Source organism: Chiloscyllium plagiosum, unplaced genomic scaffold (genome assembly GCF_037043375.1).
Source record: "Chiloscyllium plagiosum isolate Xiang-an unplaced genomic scaffold, Cpla_swu_hap1 HiC_scaffold_4, whole genome shotgun sequence".
In the NCBI taxonomy this organism is placed as follows: domain Eukaryota; kingdom Metazoa; phylum Chordata; class Chondrichthyes; order Orectolobiformes; family Hemiscylliidae; genus Chiloscyllium; species Chiloscyllium plagiosum.
The window spans coordinates 47,666,836-47,692,764 of record NW_028270142.1 but is presented as its reverse complement, the minus strand read 5'-3'; the positions used below and the strand labels follow the sequence as shown (position 1 = coordinate 47,692,764).

Below are 25,929 nucleotides of genomic sequence, written 5' to 3'. Positions count from 1 at the left end.
TGAGCTTTCTGTTTCACCAAACTGAGGGTGGACCGGGAGACTGGCAAAGCCAACCTTCACTACAAACAAATGAATAAAGAGTAGGCCAGTGGGCTGATCAATCCTGCTCCACCATTTAATAAGGTCATGGCTGAACTGATGGTGCCCTCAATGCTACATTCTTACCCATATAACCCCTATAACTTCTAACTCCCTTGTGTGTCAAGAATCTATTTACTTCTGTCCTAAAAACATTCAACGACTCTGAGGAAGAGAATTCAAAAAAAATTCAGGACCCTCTAAATTTATCTTTATCGCCATCTGATATTTAAACTGTGTCTCCTCATTCTGAACTCTTCCATAGGAGAAAATACCCATTCTGTCAAGTCCTCTCAGGACAATATATTTATCAATAAAACCATCTATTATTCTTCTAAATTCCAATGGATATATGCCCAGCCTATCCAAACTTTCTTCACAGATAATCCTCTAACCCAGGAATCAGTCAAGTGAACATTCTCTGAACTACTTCTCATTCAGTTTTATCCTTTCTTAATTAAAGAGATCAAAATTGTACAAGTACTCCCAATGTGGTTGCCTCGGTCTTGAATCACTTATATCCCTTTGCAGGTTCCTTATATCTTCATCAAAGCTTGTTTTTCTAACTATCTCTGCACCATCAGAGGTGTAGCCACCATATACTTATTTCATTCATCCAAGTCATTAAAAATATTGTAACTAACTAAGACCCCAGCACTGATCCCTGTGGCACTCTACTAATCACAACTTGCAAAACTGAAAATAACCTATGTCTGTCCACTCTCTGCTTCCTTTTAGCTACCCAATCCTGTACCCACACTGCAGTGTTAATTCTACACCAGGATCTCTTGTTTTGCATAGTAATCTCTGAGGTGGCATCTTGTCAAATGTCTTCTGTAAATCTAAGGAAAGAGCACTCGACTTGAAGGGCCTTACCAGAATCTAGGGAATTCTGTAAAGTTAAAGGCAATGGATCTACAATTTCAATAGATTCCAGTTTTTCTGACAATGCTCATCAGGACTTGAGGACTTGTCAACGTATTTCTGATAATTTTCTTAATATCCTTTCCCTGGTCAATGCACTTGTTTGAAGTGCACAGTTGCTCAGTGGTTAGCACTGCTGCCTCACAATGCCAGGGACCCAGGTTTGATTCCTGCCTCGTGCGACTGTCTGTGTGGAGTTTGCACGTTATCCCTGTATCTGTGTGGGTTTCCTGCAGGTGCTCTGGTTTCCTCCCACAATCCAAAGATGTCCAGGTCAGATGAATTGGCCATGCTAATTTGCCTGTAGTGTTAAGTGCATAAGTCAGGGGTAAATATAGGGTAGGGTGGTTATTCTTCAGAGGGTTGGTATGGACTTGTTGGTCCAAATGGCCTGTGTCCATACTGTAGGGAATCTATCTAAAAAAAAAAGTGCCTCCCTTACTTTCAGCTTCTGATTCTGGGATGTTACTTGCATCCTCCTTAGTCAAAATCCACAACACAGATGTTGCAAGGGACATTTATACCAAACCATCAAAACACCCAGTATGGAACCATATTGAATGATTAGTGCCAGTGCTGTACTTATTAAAAGCAGCTGCTGCAATGTAAGGATGAAGATATTAATGGAGTCAATGAAGGAGAATTGTGCCATTTGAAGCCAACACATGGACCATCGTTAGAGTGCTCTTTGGGGCACTTGTGGGGTAGTGACAGTGTCCCTACCTCTGAGTCAGGAGAACTGGGCTCAAGGTCTACTTGTCTCATAAATGTGCCGTAACACATTTGAAAAGATTAATTAAAAATATTGATGGTGCTCTGGGCTGAAAAGACCCAGTTCACGTCATACTTGGTCCAGAAGTCTGTCCTAACATGTCTAAATGGGCTGATTTAAAGATATCCATAAGGCTGTCGCATTTCTGCCATTAGGTGGCAGTAGTGCACTTTGTGGTGTTATGACACAAGGGACATCCAGGGGCAAGAGTTAAGTGAATGAGGTTCATTCAATGAGCGCTTCAAAATGGTAAATCCACAAAACATCCATACCAATTTGACCATAGATTTAAAATTCAGTCTTCAGAATGGGTTTGAACAAGGAACGTTTCATTCAAAGGCAAGTCACAAGGAATTAAGGGCTACGGGGAGAATGCGGATAAGTGGAGTTGAAATGCCCATCAGCCTTGATTGAATGGCGGAGTGGACTCAATGGGCCGAATGGCCTTACTTCCACTCCTATGTCTTATGGTCTTATGGTCTTAACTCACTCTTATTTCCATCAGCACTGCCTTCAAACCACTAATAGCACGCCATCAATATCCCCAGTTTTCATCACTTTGCCACTAGCAGTGACATCTTCAGTGGCCTGGGCCTTGGAGATTTCTCCATAAACCTTTCAAGCTCTTTCTGACTTCCTTTAAGGAAGGTCTTTGACCAAGCTTTTGGCCATGAAATCCACTAACATGGCTCATGGTCAAATTTGATCTGACATGAACATAAATGTGAATAAGCAAGAGTAGACTAGTTTTTCTGACAATGCTTATGTTGTTTCAACATGCTATTTTACCATGTTGAAGGTGCTACATAAATGCAAATTGTTATTGCTGTTCCCCAAAAAGGGACTGAGAAGAGAGATCTTCAGGCAAATCAGCTGAAAAAGAGAATTTTAACATCAGCAGAATTGGATTCATTAATTCACATTTTACCAAGTAAAGATTATCCAGCGTATCTTGTCATACTTCCCTTAGTACATATCATGGACAGCTTGGGAAACTGGTATGTTAATTATATTGTTAAGATACACAGGAAAAGGAAATTATTTAATTGAGTACTTTGAGCACTTACAAGGGAAGACTGCTGGGACATTGGATTGGAAGGTAAGAGACTGACATGTGTGATGCTGTCTTTTTTAAATAAACCAGCTATTAAGAAAAGGATTTGTGTCACAATCTGGTGTTGGATCCATTTAACACATGAATCTTAGTGGAATTTTCCTTGTTAGATCTTTGGCAAGAACCTGTGTAGAAACAAAAGAAATTGTCACCTTTATCATTTGTGCATTTTCCCCAGGAGCTTTACCAATTCCCCATAGGTCATCTCACATGGAAGTCACAGAAATTTTGTTGAATCACTGTCACAGAGGCAAAATCCTGAAATATCTTCCTTCCAGCATTGAGGACATATTTATATCCCACGAACGGCAGTGATTCATGATGGGTCCACTCCACCATTTTCTCAGAGCTTTTAGGGATGGGCAATAAATTCTGGTCAAGCCAGTGATGCCTGCATTCCCTGAATGGATTAAAAAATACCCTTGTACTGTCATAGAGATCTACCTTTGCTTAAAGAGGAGGTTACCATTCCCTTTAATAAGGATGGAAGGGATCCAAGTGGCCTTACAACACACAAATGGTTAAGGCATTGCCATCCACTTAGAGGCATCTAACTATTTTTTGGATCCTCTTGTACACTGTGATAGTGTCTCTACCTCAGGAGCAGGGCTCAAGTCCCACCTGCTCCAGAGGTGTTTAATAACATGTGAGTAGATACACAATCCCAAGTTCCCTTCTCTATAATTATTGCTATAACATAAATATTGCTAAACATTTTCAGAAAACCTGTCAGCAATTTCTGTTTGTGAATGAATAGGGCCCCACTTCGCTTGTAAGAACTTTTCCAAACTAGTCTCAAGGTCTTTCCTGAAAACATCATTGAATGTTTTCAAATTGATGAGTGAGAGTTATCTCCTTTTGATGGTTACAGTGATTTTGAGCAGTCAATCCAGATCCAACACACATAAATCCATTCATATAAAACACTCATGGTGCAGTGCAAATAGCCACTATATAGTTGCTCTCAATCAAAGAAACCGCGCAGATTAGATTACTTACATTAGATTAGATTACTTACAGTGTGGAAACAGGCCCTTCAGCCCAACAAGTCCACACCGACCCGCCAAAGCGCAACCCACCCATCCCCTACATTTACCCCCCTACCTAACACTATGGGCAATTTAGCATGGCCAATTCACCTGACCTGCACATCTTTGGACTTCATATTTCAGATGGCTGGTGGGAAATTGAAATGCAGTAAGTGCCACCTTTCAGTGTTTGTACTTAGGATGAGGGATGCTTTACTCTGCATTTAACTCACGTTCAGTCAGAAATGTTCAACATTACTGTATAACAAGGTTAAAATGTTTGCTTTTGAAGCTTGCCATTTTAACGAGTGCAAAAGAAATAGAAAATAATTTGTATTTACCATTGCTTAATTGTTGAGTCTTTCCTTGCATTGTAACAATTCCACCTCACAGCAGTATTAGAGGACAACATTCTTCACACAGACTACTTTTAGACTAGTACAGGTCTTCCTACACTTTATTTTCTGCTAGTGCTGTTCTAAAACAGGTAACAGGGATTTCTGTCTTTGGAAAAACTAGTGCATCCTTTAAGATGAATCTTCAAACAAAAACAGAATGGCAACTGCAGAACTCAAAAATAATTTTACTATAGATTACCTGAACAGAAAAGCATTTGCTTAACCAAATGGTCTTTCAGTTTAATGTTATTTTCAATTAATTTAAAAATACTTGTTTTGCTTTTACATATTGTTTATAAGCACATTAATTTAGGCTAATGCCCAGTTGCATCAACTTGGCTCATCTGATAACATTCCCACTTCTGAGCCAATGACACTGGAGTTCAATGATGTTGGAAAACATTCCAGGGAGGTATTGAAGTAAAGGCTGCTGTCATAAAATATAGAAAATAGAAGCAGGAGTAGAGCTTTCAGCCCTTCATGATTATTCCATTGTTCCAAATGGCCATGGTTGATCATCCAACTCAATATTTTGTTCCCAATTTCTCCCCATAGCTTTTGTTCCCTTTCGGCCCAAGAACCATATCTAACTTTTTCTCGAAAGCTAAATTTAATATTATTATTGAAGCTTGTGAATACTGGGATATCTGCTGAGTGGTGAGCTGTTCCAGGAACAGTGGGCGGTAACGTTGGAGTGGAAATCTTAATGATAGATGCCATAGACTGGGGTTGGGTAATTATTTAGTGGAGTTTGGTAAGATATGCAAGAAAATTCAGTGAGAAACTCTCCAAAATACTCAGCACAATTTGGACGTCACCAGAAAAGCATAAGATTTAGCCAAATGTGAGTCTCTTCAATCAGATACAATTAAGACACACACCAACTGACAAATTTCAATTCAGTGGACAATTCCAACTGGTGCAAATTAAAGAGAGGGAAATAAAGATAAGATTGAAAGAGATAAAAGAGAAAGAGGGCAATATAAATAAAATGACTTCAAATGTATTTTCCTTACAGTAATTGAATCTGAAGGAATAGGACTCCACACTTATAAAGTTAATTTTCTGTAATGAGAGGTTGTTTGGTAGTAATTAAGACTTATTATTGCCATTGAAAAGTTGCTTGTACTTGATTGGCCAGTCCTACTTCTTCTTTCAGCCAACATCATGGTAGTAAACTGTCATGCTGCTCCACGTATGTGAATGTTGAATGTCTTCTGTGACATTGACATAAGTAAAGCTTGTGGAAGATCAGGGCAAATCTGCAGCAGCATTTTGAGTTCTTCCTTCAATTGAACAGATGTGGACACATGGTAGTTGCTGTCAAATTTACTTCATTAAAATAGTGATACTCACAGCCTTACTATTGCTCTCAATGGAAAATTCAAGCCACTATCTTGTGCGAGCGATGTACCAATATTATTACTGTAAAACTGAAAGAACTGCGGATGCTGAAAATCAGAAACAAAAACAGAAATTGCTGGAAAAGCTCAGCAGGTCTGGAAGCACCTGTTGAGAGAAATCAGAGTGCATGTTTCAGGTCCAATGTCCCTTCCTCAGTTTTGTTTTTGTTGTTGTTGGTTATTATGGTAAAACATTGACACCCATCCCTTATTTACATTCTTAAGAGTTAGAATGGTAAATGGATATCTGTTAAAGTGTCTCTTGTTCTTTTTTGTTTGTGCAGGTCATAGGGTCATAGAGTCATTCAGTACAGAAGCAAACCCTTCAGTCCAACCAGTCCATGCTGACTACAATCCCAAACTAATCTGTCTGCACTTGGCCCATATCCCTCCAAACAGTTCTTATTCATGTACTTACCTAAACGTCTATTAAATGTTGTGACTGCATCTGCACCCACCACTTCCTCTGGAAGTTCATACTACACATGAGCCACTCTCTATGCAAAAAAATTGCTCCTCATGCCTTATTAAAATATTTCTCTTCCTCTTCATCGGATTTGAAAAATATGCTTTAAATGTTGCATTTTTTAATAGTAAGGATCAGAAACATATGTATGTTTTTGATTACATGCCAAGTTGAATGCCTCATCTCTGTCATTTGGCCATGTCACATATAAAACCAGGAACTAAAAGATTCTGCTTGATCTTACACTGTATAATTTAGGCAAACAATTGAGTGAGGACTGTATGGAGTGTAAGTGCTCAGTTGGGCTGAATGACATATATGTCAGTACTATGCATTCAGTATGATGCTGTAATATTATCCTTTATCAAAGCTAGCACTGGGACCCTCTAAGGCACAAAGCTTTAGCCTTAGAGAGATCCCTTCACACTTTTGTCACTCGACAGAGTTCAATTTCTCTATAACGAATGGGAAACATATCGAAGCAATTTCTAGAAAGTGGGTGCTTGTCCTCTGTAAGCACTGATACTTAATACAGTGTTCGATTGATATCCTGGGTCATTCACTCAATTACCTTCAGGTGTTTAAGAAGAAATTTCACAAGAGCTTTATCCACTCAGAAGTTTTACCTGTGGCTATTCACCTTCCTCAGGAGATTAAATAAAATGGAGAGAGCCCATGACAGTGCAAATTGTACAAGGTCTGTTGAGAGCAGAATGATCTTGGAAGGCCAAAGGGTATTTTTCATGTCCATACTTTATGACCTTAATAATAATTTTATGATGTTTCAGTCTAGTTTGTCTCATAACTCTCGTAAAATACCCAACGGGCTTGGGGAGGAGCAGTGGTGTTGGGTGAAAGCCCATTATATAGTTTTACAAAAAAAACTGCTTTTTTTGCACTTAACTGTCACTCTGGGACATGTTTCCAACATTGGTTAACTTTACCAGAATGTTTGGTATAAAGATGCTTGAAACTCCTACAAAAATAGCTGAATATCGGATGTTAGTTTTTTAAAAAGAAAGCATACTTTTTCGTATTTGAGGGCTGGAAAGTAAGTTAATTAACCTGTGTGTTTTCAGCACATCAGTTTAAAGTCCCACATAGTCAACCCACTAATTGAAATGCAAGGAGCAGTAATCGTCACAATAAATTGAGAACTACAATTAGGAAGAATTTAAAAGGCAGGAGGAGGCACAGAGGAGGCCATGGGCAGCTGTTAACAAGCTAACTTGCTGGAAAGAAAGGGTAATTATATAATATTGCCATTAAGAATGGCAAAGAACAAAAAAAATTACAGCACAGAACGGGCCCTTCAGCCCTCCAAACCTGCATGGATCCAGATCCTCTATCTAAATCTATCGCCTATTTTCTATGGATCTGTATCCCTCTGTTCCCCTGCCCATTCATGCATCTGTCCAGATACATCTTAAATGATGCTATTGTTGCTGCCTCTACCAACTCCGTTGTCAACGTGTTCCAGGCACCCACCACCCTCTGTGTAAAGAACTTTCCATGCATATCTCACTTAAACTGTTTCCCTCTCACTTTGAACTCATGACCCCTAGTAATTGAGTCCTCCACTCTGGGAAAAAGCTTCTTGCTATCCACCCTGTCTATACCTCTCATGATTTTGTAAACCTCAATCAGGTCCCCATTAACCTCCGTCTTTCTAATTAAATAATCCCAATCTATTCAACTTCTCTTCATAGCTAGCGCCCTCTATACCAGGCAACATCCTGGTGAACCTCCTCTGCACCCTCGCCAAAGCATCCATATCCTTTTGATAATGAGGCGACCAGAACTTTACACAGTATTCCAAATGTGGCTGAACCAAAGTCATACAATTGTAAATGACCTGCCAACTCTTGTACTCAATACCCCTTCCGATGAAGGAAATCATGCCATTTGCCTTCTTGACCACTCTATCGATTTGTGTTGTCACCTTCAGGTACAATGAACCTGAACACCCAGATCTCTTTGTATATCAATTTTCCCCAGGACTTTTCTATTTGCTGTATAGTTCAAATTGGCTCTTCCAAAATGCATCACCTCATATTTGCCCGGATTGAACTCCATCTGCCATTTCTCTGCCCAACTCTCCAACCTATCTATAATCAGCTGTATTCTCTGACAGTCCCCTTCACTATATGCTACTCCACCAATCTTAGAGTCATCTGAATACTTGCTAATCAGATCACCTATACCTTCCACCAGATCATTTATGTATATCACAAACAACAGTGGTCCCAACACAGATCCCTGTGGAACACCACGGGTCACAGTTCTCCATTTTGAGAAACTGCCTTCCACTCCTATTCTCTGTCTCCTGTTGCCCAGCCAGCTCTTTATCCATCTAGCTAGCACACCCTGGACCCCATGCGAGTTCAATATCTCCATTCAACCTATCATGGGGAACCTTATCAAACACCTTACTGAAGTCCATGTATAATACATCCACAACCTTTTCCTCATTAATCAACTTTGTCAGTTCCTCAAAGAATTTTATTAAGTTGGTAAGACATGACCTTCCCTGCACAAAGCCATGTTGCCTATCACTGATAAGTCCATTTTCTTCCAAATGGAAATAGATCCTATCCCTCAATATGTACTCCAGCAGCTTCCCTATCACTGACATCAGGCTCACCAGTCTATAATTACCTGGATTATCCCTACGACCCTTCTTAGTCAAGGGGACAACATTAGCAATTTTCCAGTCTTTCAGGATCTCACCTGTGTTCAAGGATTCTGCAAAGATACCTGTTAAGACGCAGCTATTTCCTCTCTTGCTTCCTTAGAACCTGGGTTAGATCCCATCTGGACCTGGGGACTTGTCCATCTTAATGCCTTTTAGAATACCCAACACTTCCTCCTTCCTAATGCTGACTTGACTGAGAGTAATCAAACATCTATCCCTAATCTCAACATCTGTCATGTCCCTCTCCTCGGTGAATACTGATGCAAAATACTCATTAAGAATCTCACCCATTTTCTCTGACTCCATGCATAACTTGCCTCCTTTATCCTTGAGTCGGCCAACTCTTTCTCTAGCTGCCCTCTTGCTCCTTGATTAAAAGGCTTTGGGATTTTCCTTAATTCTGTTTGCTAAAGATAATTCATGACCCCTTTTAGCCCTCTTAATTCCTCATTTCAAATTGGTTCTACATTCCTAATATTCTTCCAAAGCTTCTTCTGCCTTTAGACACCTAGACCTTATGAATGCTTCCTTTTTTCTCTTAGCTAGTCTCATAACTTCACCTGTCATCCATGGTTCCCTAATCTTGCCATTTATATCCCTCATTTTCACAGAAACATGTCTCTCCTGAACTCTAATCAACCTCTCTTTAAAAGCCTCCCACATATTGAATGTGGGTTTACCTTCGAACAGCTGCTCTCAATCTACATTCCCCAGCTCCTGCTGAATTTTGTTATACTTGGCCTTCCCACAATTTAGCACTCTTCATTTAGGACTACACTCATCTTTGTACATGAGTATTCTAAAACTTATGGAATTGTGATCACGATTCCCAAAGTAATCCCTTACTGAAACATCAACCACCTGGCCGGGTTCAATTCCCAATGCCAGGTCCAGAATGGCCCCTTCCCAAGTTGGACTATTTCCATACTGCTCTAGAAAACCCTCCTGGACGCTCCTCACAAATTCTGCTCCATCTAGACCTCTAACACTAAGTGAATCCCAGTCAATGTTGGGAAAATTAAAATCTCCTATCATCGCCACCCTGTTGCTCCTACATCTTTCCATAATCTGTTTAGACATTTTTACCTCTATTCACGTGCACTGTTGGGAGGCCTGTAGTACAGCCTCAATATTGTTACTGCACTCATCCTATTTCTGAGCTCTGTCCATATTGCCTCAATGCTCGGGTCTTCCATAGCACCCTCCTTCAGCACAGCTGTAATATCCTCTCTGACCGGTAATGCAACTCCTCCTGGAAATGGAAATAGATCCTATCCCTCAATATGTACTCCAGCAGCTTCCCTATCACTGACATCAGGCTCACCAGTCTATAATTACCTGAATTATCTCTATGACCCTTTTACCTCCCTTTCTATCTGGCCTGACGCATCGATATCCAAGGATATTTACTTGCCAGTAATGCCCTTCCCTCAACTAAATCTCAGTAATAGCAATAACATCATACACCAGGTACTAATCCAAGCCCTAAGTTCATCTGCCTTACCGACTACACTTCTTGCATTAAAACAAATGCCCCTCAGACCACCAGCCTCTTTGCGTTCATCATCTGCTCCCTGCCCACTCTTACCCTTAGTCATGCTGACTTCATTATCTAGTTCCTTACAGACTTTAGTCACTACCTCCTTACAGTCCACTAACCTCTTCATTTGGTTCCCATCCCCCTGCCACATCAGTTTAAACCCTCCCTAACAGTGTTAGCAAAAACATCCCCAATTACGTTGGTTCCAATCTGGCCAAGGTATAGACTGTCCAATTTGTAATAGTCCAACCTCCCCCAGAACTGGTTCCAATGTCCCAAAAAACTGAACCCCTCCCTCCTGCACTACCTCTCAAGCCACACATTCATCCGGCTTATTCTTTCATACCTCCTCTGACTAGCATGTGGCACTGGTAGTAATCCTGACATTACTACTTCTGAGGTCCTACTTTTTAACTTGGCTCCAAACTCCCAACATTCTGCTTGTAGTACTTCATCCCGTTTATCACTGGTGACAGTATACATCATGACAGCTGGCAGTTCACCCACCCTCTTCAGCATGTTCTGCAACCGATTTGAGACATCCCTGACCCGTGCACCTGGGAGGCAACATACCATTCGGGAGTCTCATTTTCCACCGCAGAACCACCTACCTACTCCCCTTTCAATTGAATCCCCTGTGACAATAGCCCTTCCATTCTTTTTCCCGCCCTTCTGTACAGCAGAGCCTGCCATGGTGCCATAAACCTGGCAACTGCTGTCGTCCCCTGCCGGCAAGTTTACTACTCGGGCACTTGAAGCCCTTCTTTCCACAGTTTGGGAGAGAGGGTACTGGCCATTTACCTGGAGAAATAAAATGGTAAAGAGGTACCAGAACCAGCCATCAGAATGCCTTCTACAGACATTGCCTCTGCAAGCTCCCAGCAACACACAACTCAAGTTAGCCTAGGCTCTTCAGAATCACATTCAGCTTTTAGTGTAAATCTAAAACTCTCATTTCCTTTATGGTTCCTCTTTTTCAACCACTTACCTCTGTCCCTTTTTGAAGACATTGTAGTCTTGCTGCCAACCACAACTATTGATCAAGAACTCTAACTTCTGATTTTTTAACAAAATGTTTTCTTGCCGTCATGGCCCTCAAACTACACTGAAAGTCTAGCTACACAGAAACATTCCTAGTGCATCAGGTCAGTTAAAAAAAAGTGACCAGGGGCCAAGCATGATAATTTGGTGAAAGAACTTGCAATTGGAAATGGTGCAGCACTTACCTGTTTACTTCCTCTCTCCTCACTATCCAAGGTCCAAAACACATTTACAGGTGAAAGAATGATTTACTCAATCTACTCAATTTGCTTCTCACAATGTTGCCTCCTCTACACTGGGGAGACAAAATGCAGACTGGGCGAATGTTTGCAGAAGACTTACGCTCTGTCCGCAAAAAGGACTCAGGACTTCCAGTTACCTGCCACTTCAAGGCACCACCATCTTCCCATGCCAACATTTCGGGCTTGCTGCAGTGCTGGAGGAATAGTATTGCATTTTCTATTTGAGAACCCAGCAGCCTTCAGGACTCAATATTGAGTTCAATAACTTCAGGCCTGAATACCTCCTTCCATGTCTCCACACCCCAAGCCCGATCATCACATGGCAGCTTTCATCACAGCCAAGCCATCATCACCTACTGATTGACCTCAGCTTTTTTTCCTCCCTGGCTCACCATTCTCCATCCGTCTGTCTCCATCAGTCTGCCTGACTGCTATCCCCTCTCTCTGGGCTCCAGCTCCACCTATCATTTAGTCCCTTAAACCCTACTACTAATTCCCCCAGCCCCACCCCAATCTTCAGCAGATATACCAACCTTTTCCCAGCTACGATCAGTTCGGAAAAAGGGTCACTGGAAACATTAACTCTGCTTTCTCTCCACAGATGCTGCCAGACCTACTGAGTCTAATTTCTATTTTGTTTCACACTCCAGCTTCCACAGTTCTTTATGCTCTTTAGAGAAAGAACATGCCTTCGCATAGTGCCTTTTGTGATCCCAAATATTTTATGGCCATTGAAATGACTTTCAAAGTGCAGGAGGGGGAATACTTCATCCAGTCTGCACATGACAAAATCTGGCAAATTGCAGCATGATAATGATCAGATAATCTGTCCTGTGATTCTGGTTGAGGGCTCATGTTGAAAGAACATCCATTCTCATATTCACGGGATAGATTTACACCCTATCTAAAGCGGGAGATGGGGGTCAATAACCTAAAAATGGTACCTCCAAAAGTGCAGTATTTACTCAGTACTGCTTTGAGAGTGTCAGCCAAAATGTGTTGATTTCAAAGTATGAATCTACCCACTGAGTTACATTTAAACAGTATAAAATTTCATCTGTCTCACAATTTTATTCTCTCACAGTGGCATCTAGTTTATTTTGAGTCACCACAGCACCTTTATCTTTATTGAGTTGGTTCGGATAGATTATGGCAAACATTTATTATTCTTTAAATCAAGGTTTTTACAGCATTTTTTTCTTCAATATGTCATTAAATCCCATATTTACCTTACAGTTGACTGTTTTACAGGTAGACAATTGAACTTTTTGACCTTCCTGCTTAAAAAAATCGACAAAAACAAGGAATGGAAAACTTCTACAGCGCCTTTCATAACTTCAGTGTGCCTCAAAATACAATACTCAATGAAGTCCTTTTGAAAGGGAGTCATTCCACACTTATCAGTAATTTGCCAAACTTAGTTTATTAATGGTTTAGAAGTATACACAAGTGATTAGCTCAGTTGTTTCAAATCAGAACTTCACTCCCATTTTTCAGATGCTGATAATTTCATAGCATGGCTACAGCCCAGAAAAGAAACATTGAGGCCATGATAGCCCTCTGCAGGAGCAACTCATCTAGCCCCACTCTTCTGCTTTGCTCCTTAGCGCTGTAATTCCTTGATTCAGATTATTATACAAATCTCTTTTGAAAGCTTCAACCACATACCCAGGCAGTGCTTTCCAAATCCTGAGCACTTGAAATATAGAAAGGTTTTCTCATCTCACTGTTGCTTCTACTGACAATTGTCTTGACTCAGGTTGGGTGAGTGGACAAATCAATGGCAGATAAGGTATAAGTTGAATAAATGTGAGGTTATTCTCCTTGGAAGCAAAAACAAGAAGGCAGATTACTTCTTGAATGGCTTGTAAATTGGGAGAGGGGAGTTTGCAGTGGGACCTGGGTATTCTTGTGCATCAGTCACTGAAGATTAGTATGCAGGTGCAGCAGTCAGTAAAGAAGACAAATGGTATATTGACCTTCATTGTGAGAGGTTTTGAGTACAGGAGCAGGGATGTGTTGTTGCAGTTATACACGGGCTTGGTGAAGCCATATCTAAAATATTGTGTGCAGTTTTAGTCTCCTTTTCAAAGGAGATGCTCTGGCTCTCAAGGGATTGCAGCAAAGTTTTACCAGGCTGATTCTGGGGATGGTAGGACTCACATATGAGGAAAGATTGACTAGGTTAGGATTGTTTTTGCTGGAATTCAGATGAATGAGGAAGAATCTAAAATTCTAACAGCACTAGACAGGGTAGATGAAGAGAGGATGTTCCCAATGGTTGGTGTTTGCAGAACCAGGGGTCACAGTCTGAGGATTCAGGGTGGACTATTTAAAACCGAGATGAAGAGACATTTCTTCATCCAAAGAGTGGTGAGCCTGTGGAATTCATTACCATAGTAAGTAGTTGATGCCAAAACATTGAAAGTATTCAAGAGGCAGCTAGATATAGCACTTGGGGTGAATGGGATCAAAGGTTATGGAGAGAAAACAGGATTAGTCTCTTGAGTTGGACACTCAGCCATGATCATGAAGAATGGTGGAGCAGGCTCAAAGGGCTGAATGACCTCCTCCTATTTTCTGTTTTTCTATGATTCTATGTATTCTCTGGTTCTTGATCCTTCTGCCAGTTTAAACAGAGTCTACTCTAAGTGCACCATCTGCTTCTTTACCTCTCCCCTTACCACCACTTTCATCCTTGCACCACCATTTATCTTTCACTTTGTCTCTCCTGCCTTCCCTTTATTATTTCTTCCGGATCACATCACTATTTTCTCACGCTGATGAGAGGTTAATACTCTAAAACATTAAGTCTGCTTCTTTATCCACAAATGTTGCCAAGTCAGAGCTATTTTCAACATTTTCTGTTTCAATTTCTATTGTCTTAGGTCAGACTTCCTAAAAAAAAGTTTAATAAAATGCCACATTTCAAATGCATTTTCCTTCCATTTTGTTGCCAAGTTGGATGCAATCAGAAAATACATGTGTGCAGCAAGTTGTTATGATCTGGAATACACTGCCTGAAAGGTGACTGCCAGCAAATTCAACGCTGACTTTCAAAAGGGAATTAGGTTAAAGCTTAAAGAGGAAAATTGTGCAGGGTTCTGGGAGTGGGTCTAATTGTGTAGCCATTTTGAAGACAAGCATGATGATCTATGAACAATAAAAAACATCATCGAGCTCACTCTGCAAAATGTGCAGAAATATGGCCCACTTTCCCAAAGAAGTCCCCAGCAGCTCCTTTAGAGGGCTCTAAACAAATATGAAACAGAGCTACACGGATCAATCAATTTGTGTCAGGATAATCAAATTTCATAAGTAGAGTATTATTGCACCAATTGCTGTCACATTTGATTTCATTTAGATGGTTAATTCTATTCTCTTGTGTTCTTTGTTAGAGAATGGCTTGCCACAGAGAAAACCTATGATGTATTTGAAATTCTTGCAGTTGAAGGTAAATAACTTATACATAAACATCAACACTCATCTAAGCATTACTAACCGATATTTTTAAAGTGGTTTTGTCTTTAATTGGACTGTCTTTGGCTAATTTGAATGAAAAAGGCAAACACCAGATTAATCAGAGAATTCCAATATATCCAATTATAATGGATTAAAAAAGCCATTGTCGAAGAAACATTATATAGTTTCTAGAACAAAATTGTTTACTTCATGCAAACACAAATCCTGGGGAGACAAAATGCAAACTGGGTGACTGTTTTGCAGAACTCCTTTGTTCTGAGTGCAAAAATGACCCCAGCTTCCAGTGCCTGCCACTTCAACACACCACCACATTCCCTGGCCAACATTTCTGTCTCAGGCCTGCTGTGAGGACCAGCACACGCTGGAAGATCAGCATTTCATTTTCCACTTGGAAACCCTGTAACCTTCAAGACTCAGCATTGAGTTCAATAATTTTAGAGCCTGAACACCTTCTTCCTTGCCCTTTACCCACCTCCACATCCCAGACATGTCATTGCAAGGGTTGCTTTCACCTACTAACGGTCCCTTATAACCAGATTTGCTCTCTCCGCAGATCACCATCATCCATCTCTTAGTCTGCCTAACTGCGGCTCTTTCCCTCTCTGGGCTCCATCCCCACCTATCATTTATGCCTTTGCACCATTACTCCTGTCTAAAGCATATATACAACCTTTTCCAAGTTACAATCAGTTCTGAAGAAGTTTTACTGAATCCAAAACGTTGACATCGTTCTCTCTGCAGATGCAGCCAGACCTGCTGAGTTTTCCCAACAATTTCAGGTTTTGTTTCAGATTTCCGTCATCCATAGTTCTCTGTTTTTTGTTGCATGTTTCAGTTTCCTCACCCAGTTTCTCAAGACATAAATAATACCAGATTCACTAGAAAGCCCTTTGAGATGCTCGGCAATTGCGGAAGATGGCTACAATGCCAGTTTTGTCACTTTCTCTCCCTAACATGGGCGGCACGATGGGCGGTACGGTGGCACAGTGGTTAGCACTGCTGCCTCACAGCGCCGGAGACCCGGGTTCAATTCCCGCCTCAGGCGACTAACTGTGTGGAGTTTGCACGTTCTCCCCGTGTCTGCGTGGGTTTCCTCCGGGTGCTCCGGTTTCCTCCCACAGTCCAAAGATGTGCAGGTCAGGTGAATTGGCCATGCTAAATTGCCCATAGTGTTAGGTAAGGGGTAAATGTAGGGGTATGGGTGGGTTGCGCTTCGGCGGGTCGGTGTGGACTTGTTGGGCCGAAGGGCCTGTTTCCACACTGTAATGTAATGTAATGTAATCTAATCTAATCTAATCTAATCTAAACATGAATTGGGACTGTCCTTCGAGCACTGGATATCTTCCCCAGGAATTTATTCTTGATCTCTGATCTTGATCATAACCTCGATTAAGTCCAGCAGGGGTAACGAGATAGAGATGAGGAGTGAGAACTTTGATTGATTCTGATACTCGTTATCTGCCCTGCCTGGTAGTTTAACAGCTTAACTAAACCTGAATGAGTGCCGCTCTAATACACTTAAGAAGCTCGACATCATGCAGGACAAGCAGACTCACTGGCACCCCTTCCATCACCTTCTACTTTCACTCATTGAGTGAATCATCTACAGGGTGTGTTGCAGTAACTGACTCAAGTAAACTTTACACGGTCAGGAAGGAGAGATCACAATCAGAGTGAGACACAGCCTGAGTGAGTATAGAATTTGGGGAATTTGGAAACGATGTGGGATTTGATACAGTGGGAGAGCATTTTGCTTGCATTTTTTTAGCTCATAACTTTTAAGGTTTTTTTGACAAGATAAAGTTAATCCCAGGATTTGGGGGTGGGGTGGGGGCACGGTCTAAGATATAAGAGGGACATCACAAGTAAACCGTAAGTTTATTGGCTGGTGATAGCTACTAATTTAAGTATCTATTGCAAGTTACTTTCAAATTGAAAGTAAACAGGGGAAATATTTATAGGCTACAAAATAAAAGATCAGAACAAAAGTTTTAAAACTGAGAGCTAAATAATTAAAATAGAGATGTGGGGCCAAGTGATGTGTTATAACTGCATGCTGTTGGAGCTGGTGGACCCCATTGTGGCTCTTAGTAACCACAACTGTACTAACTGTTTATTGTTTGAGGAACTCTGGCTCAGAGTTGATGAGCTGGGAGTCTGAGCTTCAAAAACTACAACACATCAAGGAGGGGAAGAGTTACCTGGATGTTGTGTTTCAAAATTAATCCTTTGATTAACTAGCTCCCATTTGGTCAGTGGTCAGGGACAAGAGGGTATGACTACGAGTGAGACAGTTCGAGGAATCCAGGCGGTAGTGCAGAAGGAGCTTGTCTAACAGGTTTGAGATTCCTGCTCCCTGTGTGGATGAGAGTGGGTAATGTAGGGAGCATGAATAAACTGACCATAGAACCATGATACAGGGAGCCATTCGAGAGGGGAAGAAAAGAGAAATGTAGTTTCGACCAGGGATAGTACAGTCAGGGGAATAGACATATTCTCTCTGGGCAAAATCAAGAGTTCTGAAGACTATGTTGTCAGCTTGGTGTTCAGGTTTATTTGAGCTACAGAGGAACTTTGGAATGGGAGGGGAAAGATCCAGTTGTTCTGGTCAACGTAGGTACCAGTGATATCGGTGGAAAGAGGAAAGAGGTTCTGTTGAGGGAATATGAGCTGTTCATGGCTAGTTAACAAGCAGAACTGAAAAGGTAATAATGTACAAATTGGCGGCAGGTTACCACCATTGAAAAGGTAAATGTGCGGCTCAAAGATTGGCGTGGGCGACACTGGTTTGAAGTCATGGGACATTGGCACTCATATTGGGGAAGAAAGGAGCTGTTCCAATAGGCTGGGCTCCACCTGAATCATGTTGAGAACAGAGTCCTGGTGAATTGCTTAACTAGGGTAGGGCTTTAATCTAAATAGTAGAATTCGGGGGAGAGGATGTGGCGGCAGAGTTCAGTTGCATGCAAAATCATGGAAAAAGTTAAAGTGGGGGGTGGGCTCAGCAGAGGTTATTAAAGTTTCCAGAACAACGAATCGGCTCGAGAGTATGGAAAGGGTCAGCAATCTAACTTCAGCAACAGCAGATGAGGGGACAACTACAAGAAGGGGGCAGTCAACACAGGGTTGAGGGTGTTGTACTTAACTGCATTCAGCATACAAAACAAGATTAATGGGCTTGTCACGCAGATTGAAATTGGCAGATTGAGATTGAAATTCTACAAGGGGATCAGTACTGGGGACTAAATATTCAAGGATACACATCCTATCAAAAGACAGTCAGATTGGCAGATGGGACGGGGTTGTCTTGTTTGTTACGAATTAAACTAAATTGATAGCAAGAAGTGATATAGAGTCAGAAGGCATGTGTTTAGAGTTGAGCAAAGGTAAAAAGACCCTGATGAGAATTGTGCACAGGCCTCCCAGCAGTAGTCAGGATGTGGGGAAGAAAATAAATCAAGAAATAGAAAAGGCATAGAGGGCGGCATGGTGGCTCAGTGGTTAGCACTGCTGTCTCACAGCACTAGGGTCCCAGGTTCAATTCCAGCCTCAGGCAACTGTCTGTGTGGAGTTTGCACATTCTCCCCGTGTCTGCGTGGGTTTCCTCCAGGTGCTCCAGCTTCCTCCCACAGTCCAAAGATGTGCAGGTCAGGTCAATTGGCCATGTTAAATTGCCCGTAGTGCTAGGTGTATCATTCAGAGGGAAATGGGTCTGGGCGGGTTACTCTTTGGAGGGTTGGTGTGGACTGGTTGGGCCAAAGGGCCTGTTTCCACACTGTAGGGAATCCAATTTAATCTAATCATGTCAGAAAAGCACTATTACAATAATCATGGGGGACTTCAGTATTCAGGTGGACTGGGAAAATCAGATTGGAAGTGGATCTCAAGTAAAGGAATTTATGGAATGTCTACAAGATAGTTTATTGGGGTAGCTTGTGCTAGAGACTGCAAGTGAACAGGCAGTTCTGGATTTGATGACATGTAATATGGCAGACTTGATTAGAGAGCTTAAGGTGAAGGAAGCATGAGGGAGCAGTTCCCAGTAATATATAAAATTCATCCTGCAATTTGAAAGGGAGAAGCTGGAGTCAGGTGTAATGGTATTACAAATGAGGAAAGGCAACTGCAAAAACATGAGGAGGAGTTGGCTACAGTTATTTGGAAAGGAAGCCTAGCAGGGAAAACGGGAAATGGCAGGAGTTTCTTGGGGGTAACCGGAGATACACAGCAGGAATTCATCCCAAGAAAGAAACACCATACTAAGGAGGGAAGAGGACAAGGCAACCATAACTAACAAGAGAAGTCAGGGACAGCATAAATGCAAAAGGAAAAAGATACATTGTGATGAATATTAATGGGAAGCCAGAGGATTAGGAAGTTTGTAAAAACTAGCAGAAGATAACTAAAAGAACAATTGGGGGGAGGGGGGGGGGAGGCATTGGTCAGACAATGAAATATGAGAGTAAGTTAGCTAGTAATATAAAAGAATACTGCATAAGTTTTTTTAGATAGCTAAAAGGTAAGAGAGAGGAAAGAGTGGACATTGAACTACTAGAAATTGAGGCTAAAGAAATGATAATGGGAATCAGAGAAGTGGCAGAGGAACTGAATAGGTACTTTGCACCAGGTTTCATAGTGGAAGCCACAAGCAGCATACCAGAACTTCAAAAGATTCAGGGGGCAAAGGTAAGTGTATTTGTCATCACTAAGGAGGAGCTGCTAGGCAAGCTGAAAGGTCTGAACGTAGAAAAATGACCTAGATCTGAAGGACTACACCCCAGAGCTCTGAAGGAGGTAGCTGAGGATATTGTGTAGACATTTTTGGTGATCTTTCAGCAGTCACCAGAGTCAGGCAGAGTCCCAATGGACTGGAAAGTGACTAATGTGAGGAGGCAGAAGACATGAAATTATAGTCCGGTTAGCCTGACCTCAGCTTTGGTAAGATTTTAGAGTCCATCATTAAAGATGAGATTGGAAGACATAGCAAAATAGGGCTGGGTCAACAGAGGGAAGTCTTGCCTAACAAATCTATTAGAACTCGCAGGTAGATAGGATAATGAAGAAGGCGTTTGGTTTGCTTTCCTTTATTGGTCAGAGTATTGAGTAAAGGTGTTGGGAGGTCATGTTGCGGCTGTACAGGACATTGGTAAGACCACTGTTGGAATATTGCATGCAATTGTGATCTCCCTCCTATCAGAAAGATGTTGTGAAACTTGAAAGAGTTCAGAAAAGACTTACAAGCATGTTGCCAGGGTTGGAGGATTTGAGCTATAGGAATAGGCTGAACAGGCTGGGGCTGTTTTCCCTGGAGTGTCGGAGGCTGAGGAGTGACTTTATAGAGGTTTACAAAATTATGAGGGGCATGGATAGGATAAATGGACAAAGTCTTTTCCCTGGGATCGGGGAGTCCAGAATTAGAGGGCATAGGTTTAGGCTGAGAGGAGAAAGATATAAAAGAGACCTAAGGGACAATTTTTTCACGCAGAGGAAGGCTAGTACAATTGCAACATTTAAAAGGCATTTGGATGGGTATATGAATTGGAAGGGTGTGGAGGGATATGGGCCGGGTGCTGGCAGGTGGGATTAGATTGGGTTGGGATATCTGGTTGGCATGAATGAGTTGTACTGAAGGGTCTGTTTCCATGCTGTACATCTCTATGACTATATGACTCAATGAATGTTTTTTTCTTCTTTTATTGATTGATTTTGTGGGATCTGGGCATTGCTGATTAGCCAGCATTTATTGCCTGTCCCTAGTTGCCTTTGAGATGGTGGTGGTGAGCTGCATTCTTGAATCACTGCAGTCCACCTATTGTGGGTTGATCCACAATGCCGTGAAGGAAGAAATTCCAGGATTTTGACCCAGTGACAGTAAAGTAACAGCGATATATTTCCAAGTCAGGATAGTGAGTGGATTGTAGGAGAAGTTTAAGGTGGTGGTGTTCCCACTGCTGCCCTTGTCCTTCCAGCTGGAAGTGGCCATGGGTTTGGAAGGTGCTGTCTGAGGATCTTTGGTGAATTTCTGTAGTGCATCTTATAGATGGTACACACTGCTGCTACTGAGCATTGTTGGTGAAGGGGGTGGTTGCTTATGGATGTGGTGCCAGTCAAGGAAGCTGCTTTCTCCTGGATGGTGTCAAGCTTCTTGAGTGTTGTTGGGCTGCATCCATTCAGGCAAGTGAGGAGATCTGATTGAATCATACACAGCGCCTTCTCAAAGACAACCTTCACTTTTAATCTAAGAGTTAGGATTAAGGAGTATCTAGCAGAATGAAAGAGAGGGAGAGAGAGAGAGACAGAGAGGCAGAGAGACAGAGATTTAGGGAGAGATTGTAAAAAATTAGGGATGAGAAACCTGAAGGCATGATTGCCAATGGTAGAGCAATGGAAAAAAGGGATGCACAATGGGTAATATAACAACTGCCATTTCACATTCTCTGCCAAAAAGGTGCAGATTTTACTCTTACATCTGAATAAAATTTAGAATTGGAATTGAGGTGCAACCTAGTATCTCCTTCACCCCAACTCATTTTCACACATAGACAGACCAAGGGCCCCATTATGGTCCCTGTATTGACCACGTAACTGGACCATTTTTATACAGAATGCCTGCATTTTTTTCTAATCCCAAACATGACATTAAGATTTGCATTCGACAAATATGTGATGACCTTTGAAGCTTCACAGACTGGAGTACATTCATAAAGTTATAATAATATTGTTAGCTGGTCCCCAGTGGCATTGCCCAGAGTGAGTCAGAGAACACATTATTTTGTATGATGTGTCATCATGCACAATGTGATGGGGTTTTGGGCTTAAATATTCTGTGTTTGATTATATGAGTCTGTTTACCATTGATGCTTAGTGTGCTTGATTGGTTAATTCTGAGTGTGCCACAGAGCAAAGCAAACAAGCTGGACAGAACTGGAAGCGTAGAGATGTCATTTAAAAGCGCTGTAATTGAAAATGTTTACACATATAGAAACTAATGTCATTTATGCATATCTCTGGAAAAACAAAATACACAGCAGGGAATGTGTGACAACAAGTCACTGACAAATGCAAAACTTCTCTTTTTTTTTATAGAACCATGAATCAGGATTTTCAATATCCCTGTCCCAGAGGCCATTTCTGGATACTGACACCTCCCAGTCAGTATTTCATTTTGAAGGTGCTGGCAAGCAGAGGGAATGAGGTATGTACTTGCCATAAGGTGATGCCCTTCTAATCTCCTTCAGCAGCTTCTTGATAGGCTGGGATAACAGCACTATAGTTTTTAATGGCCTCTAGTTCCTCCAAATCCAAACAGTCTTGTATGTTTTCATGCACAGCTGATTGGTCGATGACAAAGGTTTTCGATAATGCTTAAAATTTCAGGGCCTCAGGCATTTTGTTTCAGTATCAAAACTTGCGTGTTGTACAGTACTTCAGTTTTCCAGACAGTCCACATTTTTTAATGTATTATGCTGCTTATCCTCTGATGAATTGCCTGATGTGATCAGCAAGGGATTGACAAGCCCCAACATAGCTACACCAATTGCCTATACCTCTGGAACCAGGCAAGCAGCTCCCAACTCCTGGATAGGTTTGGTGTCACTAATTGGCACTGGGTTCTCCTTTTATCCAATTAAAGGGTGCTGCGAGATCAATGTGGTTGAGTCATGGTAGCTGCATCCCAACGGTCATCTGGGTATGGGGTAAAAATCCAATCCATTAAATTGATACACCATAATAAAATATATATTTATAATTAAGGGAACTGTTTTCAAGCTGAAGCAGTTGTGCTGGGATTCCATCATGGAAAGGTTCTCTACAGATTTTGACATTTCTTCAAGTAAATTGTCTGCTGTCATGGATACAGCAATACGTTTTTGCAGGGAATCCAAGACTGAAATCACCTTGGTTTTTTTGGAAAAACTGTATAGGAAACTTTAGCGTCCAAGCTGAAGGCCATCTGATGTAAAACTAAGTGGTTAAACATTTTTGCAATAATTGTACAAATATTCACATAACTGCCTATTAACTGGTTTGTTATTCCCGCAGAAACTTAGATTCATGAATGTCCTTTTCATTAAGAAAACCTGGTAACAAGGAGAGGTATTTTACATTGATATTCCTTTTTAAAAAAAGCATTAAAAACTTTAAAGTGGGGAAATAAGTTTCTGCATCTAACAGACTATCGGCTGAGGTGAGTAAATTAATAACGTCCTTGCTCTCTTCTCCTGGGTTAAGCTGCCCAAGGTTAGCACATGAAAAGGCTTTGCAGGGCGGCCTAAGTATTAGTATTCCTGACACTATATATTTGTGTTTTCTCAGAGCGCTGGCCACTTATCACAGTCGAGATATAATTAGTTGTGAGACTTAAAGAAAAGAACAATTGACAGCAGTCAGCTTATAGCTCTTTCGATAATCCAGTACGGATAAAAAAAAATTGAAAGTGGTGTGCAGGAAAAATATTGAGTGAAATAGATGGCTGAATGCCGACATGTTTGAAACATTCAACAAATCATTCAAACCCTGAACTGTTTTCTTCAATTGGAGAGAGAAAAACACAGGAACCAGTCCATTTGTTTTATGGTTCAGCTACAAGGAGCTGGTATCTTCATCCTCTTGGCTAACAACATATTTTAATCCGTCAGGAAAGGTAATGGGACAATATTGATGTCCTTCAGCATTGAATGCAGCCTCAAATGTCTATAAGGAATTTCCTGGCAACATTTTGATGAGTTGAATGATGATTGTCGTTATTAGTTTATGGATCACCCACTGACTTATTTAAAAACCACACAACACCAGGTTATAGTCCAACAGGTTTATTTGGAAGCACTAGCTTTCGGAGTGCTGCTTCTTCATTTGCTCCACCTGATGAAGGAGCAGCCCTCTGAAAGCTAGTGCTTCCAAACAAACCTGTTGGACTATAACCTGGTGCAGTGGGATCTTTAACTTTGCCCACCCCAGTCCAACACCGGCTCCTCCAAATCACCACTGACTTATGTCCAGGAAGAGATACCCTCATGAATTTCAAACCTCCACCTCCCTGTGAGTTTCATGAAATTGATACACTTGTCCAACAATCACCAAGTAATCTGACCACCAGAAGTTAGACCCTGCTCTTTATAGTGCAAGTGGCTTTTTAATATTGAGATGTCTATCTCCACAATGTTCATCCATGCCTAAAGCTCAGAAAAGGACCAACCAAAACTATGCAGTCACATTCTTGCAAATAGTGAATAGTTGTCACAACATGATTTTAATTCTTACTTTTCCTTTCTGTTTGTTTCTCTTTCTCTGTGTATTTCTTAATCCAATCTCTCTTTCTCTTTCTTTATTTCTCTTTCTGTATCTGATTTGATTCTAATCCACTCTATTTCCTTCTCCATCATTCCTCTGCTTCTCAATCCTTAAATCTCATTGATTAAGGAGATAGATAGCTGGTCCTATCACTTGCTGAGATCCCAGAGCCGAGTGACCTTTGCTACTCTCTTATCAGGAGAAAGTGAGGACTGCAGTTGCTGGAGATCAGAGTCGAGAGTGTGGTGCTGACAAAGCACAGCAGGTCAGGCAGCATCCAAGGAGCAGGAGAATCCTACTCCTCGGATGCTGCCTGACCTGCTGTGCTTTTCCAGTACCATACTCTCTACTCTATTATCAGTTCAAGCTTCCAGCAATTTGTAGTACTCATACTTTTTGAGCAGGATAATGGAGGTGATCTAAGGTGGCACGGTAGCTCCGTGGTTAGCACTGCTGCCTCACAGCACCAGGGTCCCAGGTTCGATTCCAGCCTCGGGCGTCTGTCTGTGTTGAGTTTGCATGTTCTCCCCATGTCTGCGTGGGTTTCCTCTAGGTGCTCAGGTTTCCTTCCATAGTCCAACGATGTGCTGGTCAGGTGAATTGGCCATGTTAAATTGCCCATAGTGTTAGGTACATTAGTCAGAGGGAAATGGGTCTAGGTGGGTTACTCTTTGGAGGGTCGGTGTGGACTTGTTGGGCTGAAGGGCCTTTTCCCACACTGTAGGGAATCTAATCTAAGTTCTGAGATAACCCATATGACTCAGTGAATATCTCAAAAGGTTGATTTTTCTCAATATCAGAAATGGCTTAAAGATATTGGCAGACAAATCAAATGTTCTGGGATAAGGTTCATTTAAGAGATGGTTTGGAAAGAGTGATTGGAAACTGAAACAAGTTCCCTCAGATCTGAAGGCTGGGGGCGTTTGGTATATGACATTGCAAAGTTCAACTAAGTAATGGGGAGAAGAAAGAGGCAAATTAGTTTTGGCTGTTTGTTATTTGGCAACATAAGGACTTTAAATTTGTGTCATCTGTGGCTCAATGGGCAATGCTTTCAGTCAGAAGGTTATGGATTTAAAGTCTTACTCCAGAGATTTGAGCAATAATTTTGAAAGTGACTGTCAGAATGAAACATTTAAACCAAGCTGATACTATTTCAGGGAACAGTAGGAGAACCTTCCCTGGTGTCCTGGCTAATGCTTATTCCCCCAATTAAAATTGCTAAAAGAGATTATTTAGCCATTGTCACATTTCTTTTTGTTGGAGATTGCTGTGGAAAATTGACTGCTGTACTTCCTATTTGAAAAAGATGACTTATCATTGGCTATAAAATGTTCTCAGTGCCTTGGGCTCCTGAACACTATGCAGAAATTCTGTGTTTGTTTAAATAAAGTTGAAGAAGAAATGGTGACTTAATTAAATTATCTCATCGTTCCAGTATTTCAAATCAATCA

General features: G+C 41.3%; 1 pseudogene; it reads left to right on the top strand.

Moving 5' to 3' along the window:
* The first annotated feature begins 3,331 nt into the window (after positions 1 to 3,331).
* LOC122549627 (U6atac minor spliceosomal RNA) lies at positions 3,332 to 3,451 on the top strand (annotated as a pseudogene).
* The last annotated feature ends 22,478 nt before the right edge of the window (positions 3,452 to 25,929 follow it).